The sequence below is a fragment of the Alligator mississippiensis genome, chromosome 1 (genome assembly GCF_030867095.1).
Source record: "Alligator mississippiensis isolate rAllMis1 chromosome 1, rAllMis1, whole genome shotgun sequence".
NCBI classification, from domain to species: Eukaryota; Metazoa; Chordata; order Crocodylia; family Alligatoridae; genus Alligator; species Alligator mississippiensis.
The window spans coordinates 146,167,768-146,176,727 of record NC_081824.1 but is presented as its reverse complement, the minus strand read 5'-3'; the positions used below and the strand labels follow the sequence as shown (position 1 = coordinate 146,176,727).

General features: G+C 44.6%; 1 long non-coding RNA gene across 1 annotated transcript; it reads left to right on the top strand.

The window, feature by feature from the left end:
* The first annotated feature begins 1,282 nt into the window (after positions 1-1,282).
* Positions 1,283-8,395, top strand: LOC132244111 (uncharacterized). Its single transcript, XR_009455720.1, has 3 exons — positions 1,283-1,362; positions 2,040-2,195; positions 5,543-8,395. It is a non-coding gene; the product is annotated as an uncharacterized LOC132244111 (long non-coding RNA).
* The last annotated feature ends 565 nt before the right edge of the window (positions 8,396-8,960 follow it).

Below are 8,960 nucleotides of genomic sequence, written 5' to 3'. Positions count from 1 at the left end.
ACACTACATTACACCACTTACCAAATATTTAGGTTCTTTTCTTCTAGGGAAAAAGGGCATGTCAGGATTTAGAAGAAGGCTGCTTTAGTCTTAAGAACATAGACTGTAAAATGTACATATGAATTACTATTCTTGCATTATAAGCAAATCCATATGGCATTGTGGTTTATAAAATCTTCACCCATCTCCCACACAACTGTCAGATGAAAACATTTTTTTCAAACAATTCCTTCCCTCATCACTTTATCCCATGTGTTCAAGAAAATGTCTTCTAATAAACAAACATAACAAATACCACACTGCAAAACGGAGAAAGAAATACCTTGCCAACTAGCAAAATAGAAAGGCTAGATTGAGAGTTAGGGCCAGCTCATAAACTGGTGTAAATTGGTTTAACTCCTTAGATCTCCATGGAGCAATGCTGATTTACCTCATCTAAACATTTGGCCTTTTATACCTGGCTTGGTTCATGGGTGGATCTAGTGAGGGGAAGTTGCGGCCACTCTACTTCAGCTGCGTGGCGCATACACAGGGAGCTCTCTGAGCTCACTGGCATGTCACCACAGCTCCTTCTGGAGTCCTGCATGTGCTGTGAGTGCTGAGCTCATCAGCTGGTTAATGAAGACTCTGACCAGGGTCCCTGCTTTTGCACAGATGTGGTGCCCAGAGGTGAACACTGACACCATTTGCCCTTCCTTCTTTCCTTCCTTCCTTCTTCAAGTCCCCTCCCACCTGCTGATTTCAGCAGCAGGGGAAGAGAGGGGATGAGTGTCAGCAGTGGTGCTTACCTCCCAGGCTCTGAAGCTGCATGATAGTAGGGGCTGCAGCCAAATCTCCCTCTGATCTGGTGGTGAGCTCAGAGTTCATGGCACAGTCAATGGTTCTTCAGGAGCTGCATTCTGGTGAGCTTAGAGAGCTTAATGTGCATGTACCACACAGCAAAAGAGGGGTGTGACTACACTGATGCACCCTCCTGGATCTGTCCCTGGCTTGGTTTAAGGGGCAACACATAGCTGAACAGCTCCAGGCACATCTTGGCTTCCTTTGCTCTGTACTAGCTCTTTATAGAGTACATTTCACTTCCTTGTGCTCCTGCTCAGCTCCACTGTGCACGTGGCAGGGGATGGAAATTAGGGCCACTCAGTCTTTGTCCCTGGCTCCTCCAACTGGCCAGGGAGATGGCAGCCTGTGGCAGGGCACTGTTGGTGCCTGCCACTTTAAGGGCCAGAAGGCAGCAGCCAGCAGGTGCCTGATTAGGGCAGCCATTTTAGATTCAGGGCTGCCCATATAAACAGAGCAGTTCTGATGCTGGGGCCAGGCAACAATATCACCTGGCTGGAGAGTTGCTGATATCATCTGGAGGTAAGGGAGGAGTTGTAGGGGATGGTAAGGAGGCTCCTGGTCCTGGGCATGACCTGAAACTGCACCCTGCCAGGAGTGGTTGGCCTGGTGGGGCTCTCAGTGGCATGGGAGACCCCAGGAAGTGCCAGGCCAGTTACCACCATAATGAAAGGTGGGTCAGGGTGCCTTAACTCCTAGTCCCCACAACTTAGTGGGCCCTCCCTTTGTTGGAGGGCCCAGAGGGTAGACCCTCAGAGAAAGAAAAAGGGCCATAGACTCAAAACCTGTCTGAACTCCCCCTGACTGGCCCATGCTGGGCCAGGACCGGAAGGGTTAAAGGGCCGGGGCCCACCATGAGGAATGCCCAAGAGCTGAGGGCCTGGGGTTCTGACTGGCCTGGAGGTGGGCCAGGGCTAGAGAGCCCAGTGGGGGATCACACCCGAAGGGAGATCAGTTCAGGGAGCTATGTTGCCCGGTATGATGGTGGAAGAGTCTGCCTGAAGAGAGGAATCCAGGTGGGGTTCAATAATAGGATTCTGGGGCCCAGAGCAAGGGGCTGGTGATTGAGAGCATAGATGGCATCTGCGAGGCTTGGGCTGCGATTGTAGGGGAGGAAAGGAGCCTCAGATAGTGCCCCCTGGCATTGGGGCAGGAAATGGGCAGTTTCCCACTTATTAATAACTACTAATTAATTATAGCAACAAGGCGTGGTGGGCAAGAACGCGGGCAGTTGGCCCAGGAACAGGTGGGCGGGCCACGGCAACATCAGCCCCAAGCAGGCCCCCTGTTACAGAGCCCCTTGGACCCTGCTCTCCCTCTTCCTCCATGTCAGTGTGACTTAACTCTCATTCCAGGTAAGTCCTGTGTAGGAATACATAAAAATGGGAAGTTGGAATGTGAAGGAGGGCATCTGGTGTTCAAAAGCTGGTCTAACAGCTCTTCTAACCATGCAGTAGGTCCAAAAATGTATAACCAAAAATCCTTTCCTCAAAAATGGGAAGTCCTTCTGCAACCCCTCAATGATGTGTTCAGCAACATATGGCTAGGATAAAATCTAGCTCATAGTAATGAATAGCAGACAACTATTGCACTATATAAATTTTGGTAGTCCCAAGGAAGGGGGTAAAAGTAGGAATAAGTCAATCTCCCTGAAGGACCTATCTCACTCATGTTTCTCATTACTGCCACTCCCTCAATGCAGGAATGGGGTGGATGAATAGACCCTGGTGTAGTCCTTTGTGTATAGTAGTATCAGTCAGGTTGATAGCCCAAAATGAACAAAAGAGTACAAAAAACAGAACACCAACTGACAAGTCAGAGGTCTCTGTGTTCAGGAACCTAAAGTAAACCTCATAGAAAGAGAAAAGAATGAAAAAGCCTAACTTACAGTCAAAGTTCCTTCAAGCTGTAGGAGAAAATGAAGTCTGGCAGTCAGTAAGCCTTGTCTTATAAATTCTGTGTGTTGCTCTGGTGGGAGAAAGTTGGTAATTTTTTCTCTATCTGAACTGTCATAGAAAGATGATAGGAAACTAAATGGCCTGATATTGTCATCATTACATTTTTGGGATTGTCATCTGTGGTCAACAGAGGCACGTAGGTTCTCTGTGTGTATTTAGGGAAGAAATTAGTAGTATTTCCTGGACTTTTCAAGGAGTAATAGGAGAAAGTAATAGCATAGAATGAATGTTTTCACTTGAAGAAAAAGAGAAAAAAATTAAAAACCATATAGTGTTTGGCCAAGTAGGATGGAGAATCAGTACTGATGGAGAAAGAAACTCACTGCATAGGCTAGATGAGAGGAAGAGGGCAAGGAAAATATTTGACAAACACATGCAATGGAAAAGCAGAAAAACAGTTCTTATGACAAGACCTTATTTTAAATATTTTAACCACTTACATATTAAGGCCCAGTAATGATCTGTAATAACATGGCGTGAAGTACAGACAGCCACTCCTGCCACAAAGCAATATAACAAAAATAATAAATTGGCAAAAATACAGAAGAAAGTAGCAATAACACTCTGAAACTATACATTAGAAGTGAAAAAACAAAACAAGACAAAACTCTTTTAGACCATCTATGCACCACTATTTGCATACTCAGACCAGAGCTGGCAGGCAAACGATTTCCCTGTCATGAATAGTCTTTGAGGCTAAGTACAAGCGTTCAAGAAACCCATGGTAGAAGTGCTCTAACTTTTTAGCTTTACTCTAAGCACCCCTGTTTAGGTCAGGAGAAAGCAGAACACATTAGCCCTTTTGGGTTAGCAGGTAGAGGGGCCTCTTGCATGCCTCCCAGAATGTGTCCTGTGTTCTGTGTCCATGTGTGTATGAGAGAGTATTCAGGATGGTGTGTGTGTGTGTGCGCGTGTGCACACACCCCCCCCCCCCCCCGGTTTCTGGGATGCAACTGGAGCACCAACTTTCATGCAACTGATGAATGCCTACCTCTTACACAATTCCCTGTTCCCCAAGCTGATGGAGGGTGCATGCTACACTCCTAGGGTCCCTGATCTCATCACCAGTGACATCATCAGTCCCCCAGTCCTCTTCATGAGGCCCTATATGAAGCAGATCGACCACCAGAAGGAGCACTTCAAGCATGGAACCAAGCCTGGTACTGCAGGCTTATGTGGCATGGGGATGGGGGAGAGAGCGAGCTCCTTGCCAATGTGTGTGGCCCCAGCCCCGCACCATGGCAGACTGTCCAGAACTGTGAAATCCTGGCTGATTGCTTCTTCACCTGCATGGACCAGGCGCCCTCCCTGGATGAGTATTGCTGGAGAACTTCATGTGCACACTTTAGGCCATGGGTCTCCTGCCATGGACTCCTTTGACCCTGAATCATGGGCACCACTGCCCACAATCCAGGCTGCCTGGGCACTATCCTCCTTCCCCTCTCTCTCAACCCCACAGGGACACATACCGAGGGGATGTGGCATAAGGAAGAGATATGCCTAGTTTTAATCAAATGTTGAATCTGCTAAACTTTTAGTGCATTTTAAAAGGCAAAAACTGTGCAACACTGCCTGCTCTGGAACTTGGAACCGCCTTCTCAGTTAACATTAAGAGAGTGGGAGTAGACCCTGCCTGCACTGGGTGGTTATGCCATTGAGGTTGGGGAGAGGGTCAGCAGCCACAGGGGGCTCAGCATGAAACTTTGGGGTGGCAGGGGAAATGCTGCATGAGAAACTGCTGCCCCTCAGTTTAACTAAACTTGGCAGCTCCCAAACTTCTTGTGTGCAAAATTTAAAAAAAGCGATGTGGCCAGGGACTTGGCTCTCTCCTTTGCCATCCTGATCCAAGGTTGAGCCCTGGCTGCATTGTGCCCAGCCTGGTGGGTCTGAGCCGTGCAGAGCCCCTAGGAGCTGATGTAGCCTCTCCCATGGGCATGTCCATCACAGAGGCCAGGCAGCCACTCAGGATAGAGGTGGGTGGAGCTGGGAAAGCCAGGCCGCATACTGGGGAAGATACAGTCCCAGCCTACCTGCTGTCCTGGGAGGGAGCTCCTGCACAGGCTTCTAAGGGCACCTGAATCCCAGGCATGCAGTAAAGGATCCTGCCCCACAGGACTGCATTGCCAGCCAGCAAACCTGCCAAGGATTGCTGCTGCAAGAACTGCCACTCCTGCATCTATACTTGCAGAACAGCACCCACCACTTCTTGTTGGCAGCACCGAGTGGCAGCGCAGGGCCCTGTGGGCTTAGTTCCAGCCCACTTTTGTCTGACACTGGGGAGGCAGGAACGTGGGGAGGAGGTTAGAGCTGGGGCTGGTGCCAGGCTAACTGCATCTAGGGGGGCTGGAGGCTCCCACCCCTTCAGCTGGTGCTGGGCTGCACTGCCTGGCTACACTGCAGCGGGCTTCCGGGGGCTGTCTAGAGTGCTGACCAGGGAAGGCAGCCCAGTGATCTGTGTTAAAGCACCTTAAGGCATCCACATATAAACACATGCCTAAATTGCCTTAATGTGCCTTAGGCCCACACCCACACAGATGTATTCCCTGCACTCTATGACATTAAACCAAGTGACATAAGAAGACAAACCCTAACCTTTTCCCTTGCTGCCAGGTTTCTGGGTCTGCAGAGAGCTTGGTAGGCTGTGTCTGTGGCCTTGTGTGTTTCACTGACTTTAGATAAGGGGTGGGGTGAATGGAAAAGAAATGATCATTCAGAGTAATCTAGTATGAAATCTGTTCCTACAGCATTTTATACCAACATCAAATGTGTCCCCCATTGGGTACAATCTTGATAAAGAAGCATGGGTCAAGCTGAATAGACTGAGATCTGGATATGGACACTTCAAAACAACACTATACAAGAAGAACATGTTGGACAGCCCCCTCTGTGAATGCGGTGCCCAGTAAACAGCACTTAATTGAAAGCTGCAATCTTTACAAATGCCCAGACAGGGTACATGGAATCCACACACTAAGTGATAATAAAAGACAATGGTTTATAGCTGACTGGAGGGAACAAGGGCAGTGGTTGGAAACAGACACTTTGCTGACTTGTCAGTGACAGCCCAAGGGGTGGGGTTGGCCCACTACTTGGGCAGACCACGTGAACTCTGGCCAAAGCTAACCTGTTGCCCCTTGATTGGGGTGCCACAAAGCAACATGGGTTGCCAGAGGAATGCAACCTAACATGAGGCGCAATGGGATCTGGTACACATTTGTTATGGCACTCTTACAGTGCTGAAGTTTGATACCACATCCATCCAGGGTTATCTTAGAGTGGGATCCACCATTTTTACAGTGCTCTATGTGTTTTGACCATCTGTTTGGTTACGACTGTAAAAGCACTTTCTGCTCGCCTACTGTGCAATAAGTGTAACTTCTGTATATGGCCTGAGATTTCAAAGCTGTTTCTATTCTGTATAAAGACCAAACAGAAACCTTTAAAAATTTTTCATGAATAAAAAAGAGAGCGGTTATAAGGCAGATTCACTTCAGAATTGCTAATAGGCCAGTGGTTAGAACATTCAACTCTGCCAGCTACTGGCCTAATGGCTATTCCAGGGATTTTGACTAGACAATCCATTCTGGAGTCCCACTTAAAGTGTTAGTATTTTCAAAACTATTAGGTGTCTACAAAAAAACTGAGGTTTTGATGAATTGATATCTTCTGAAAAAAACTCTTTTCAGAAGCTCTTCATTTTTTTGTTTTGGAATGATGAAATTACAAAAAAGTTTGGAAGTCTCATTCCAAGAACAAAACAAAACAAAACAAAACAAAACAAAAAACCTCACAACAATAGTAAGGATTATTTGTATTTAAGTATCTGAATTGTGAAATCTGTACATTTGGAATGACAATTTCATAACAGACTTTTTGTTTCAAGTCTTCCAGAAATTCTGCTTCCAGTTGTCCAGCTATACTCCAAGAACTGACTTTTTCTTTTACTTTTTACCTTTTTTCACACTTATACTTTCCTTCACAGTTCAAAATTGGGAGTGAAAAAAAACAGGAAAATAAGTTGTCCAACCTATTTTAAATATCAATATTTGATCAAAATTTTGAAACAAGTTTTTGGTTAATTGTCCATTTTCACCAGCTATGTCACTTATGTAGTAATAATATTTTGTATTTTCATAGCTCCTTTCATCTCAAGGGCTCAATACTTCCACTTTAACACTGGTGAAGCCTAACCTGGAATATTGTGTCCCATTTTGAGCACCACACTTCAACAAAGGTGTAGAAAATTGTCATGAGTCTAAAGTAGAACAGAAAAAATTATTAGCAGTTTAGGAAACACAACCTATGAGAACGTTGGAAGAACTGTGATTACTTAGGCTGCGGAAGGGGAGGCTGAAAGGAGATTTAATAGCAGTGTTGAAATATATGAAGGGTAGTAGTAAAAAAGATGGGGCTATATTAGTCCCTGAATCCAAAAGGAACAGAAAAAGGAGAAATGGTCTGAATTTGAAATGAGGAACTTAGGTGGGATATTAGGAAGAACATCACAACTATTGGGGTGGTTAAGCACTGGAACAGATTATTTGAGAAGTAGTGGAATTTCTACCCTTGGAAAATTTTAAAGAACAAGTTAGGCAAGCACTTGGCCAGGATAGCTTAGAGAATCTTGAGTAGGGGGTTGGACTACATGACCCTCTGAGATACCTTTTTGCTTATTTTTTCCACCATTCTATTTTTTGATAGAGTATAGAGAAGGGATTAATTCAAATCTGTTGAAGACAATGGGAATCATTTCGCTGAATCACAGCCAAAATGTCTTTATTTTTCAGATGTACTTTTGGTGTTCTAAACAGATGTCTTATTTTGAATCAGCAAGAGCCCTGAGAGTGCAAGATGCCCACATCTGTCTCATTTAGGAGATAATCTTTAATTTGTCTGAGGTTTATACTGGTAACTCTTCCATGGGTCGATTAAGAAACGAAAGGGTGGGTCACAGGTCTGTAAAATTTAATGTTAGTGGCATATCATTTTGATCTTTTGAGTAGGTGGCCATTTGAGAGGCATCACCACTCATGCAGAAAGAGTCAAAACTCAGTTGTACAGAAGAGCTCATGAGATATTCAAATCCCATGGTAAAGCTGCCAAACTAATGGAACACAGTATAGCCCAAAGACCTACAGGATCATATTTTAAACGGTTGTCTCTTCTGTGTGAAGATCATCTAAAACTGGCAGTTTACAAGGGCGGAGCTTATTTTGGAAGTCAACCTTAGAAGTACACCCTTCTGTGTTTGTTGTTGGTGTTTGTTTTTTCCCTGAGCTAATATTGGTTCTGACTCTGCTTATAAAATTCTATTAGCATACGCTTACATTTTTAAGACTGTAAATCCCTTTCTTGCAAAGTTATGCAAGTATTTAATTCGTGTCACAGAAGCAACTTCATTAACATTAATGAGCCTTGTCATATGCCTAAAATAAAGTGACTGAATACTTGTTTTTAGAATTGGACCTCTTGTCTACAAAGGGTCAAATGATGAATTCTGCCACTTAAGCATGCTGTCACTGAAAAAGAATGAAGAATTCATATAAGAGAAGAATGGAAAAAAATAAAATAAATGATAGATCATGTGGTTATGTGAATGAGTGCCAAAGAATATAGCTGCTGCTAAGTCTTCCTTAATAACACATCTGTGAAATATAAAGGGGGAAAAAAACTCTATATGGAAAAGGCACATATATACTGACTGTCTAAGACAACCATGAGAAGTGTTTATTGCTGCTCATGGAAAATCAGTACTACCATACTTACTCAAATATAAGATGACACTTTCCTCCCCAATCAACATGGGGAAAAAAAATCCCTTGTCTTACATTCACATACAAGGAAATTGCATTAAATACAATTTTTGTCTTTGAACTGCTACTAAAAGCAGCATGTGATTAATAATGGAAACCACCTATGCAGTTGATTAAATACAACCAACCCTGGGTACATCTACTCAAGACACTTTGAGCACAGTGTCTATTCTACTGCGTGTTAGTGCAGCAGGCAAAACCTATGCTAATGCTCAGTAGAATTAGTCTACTGTTCATTAGCATCACCAAAAAAGCATGCACCAGTGCTAATGCGTAATAGCACTGATTACGGCACATTAAGTTTAGTACCTGTAATTACAGGTACTACCTTAATGTGCTGTAGCTACAG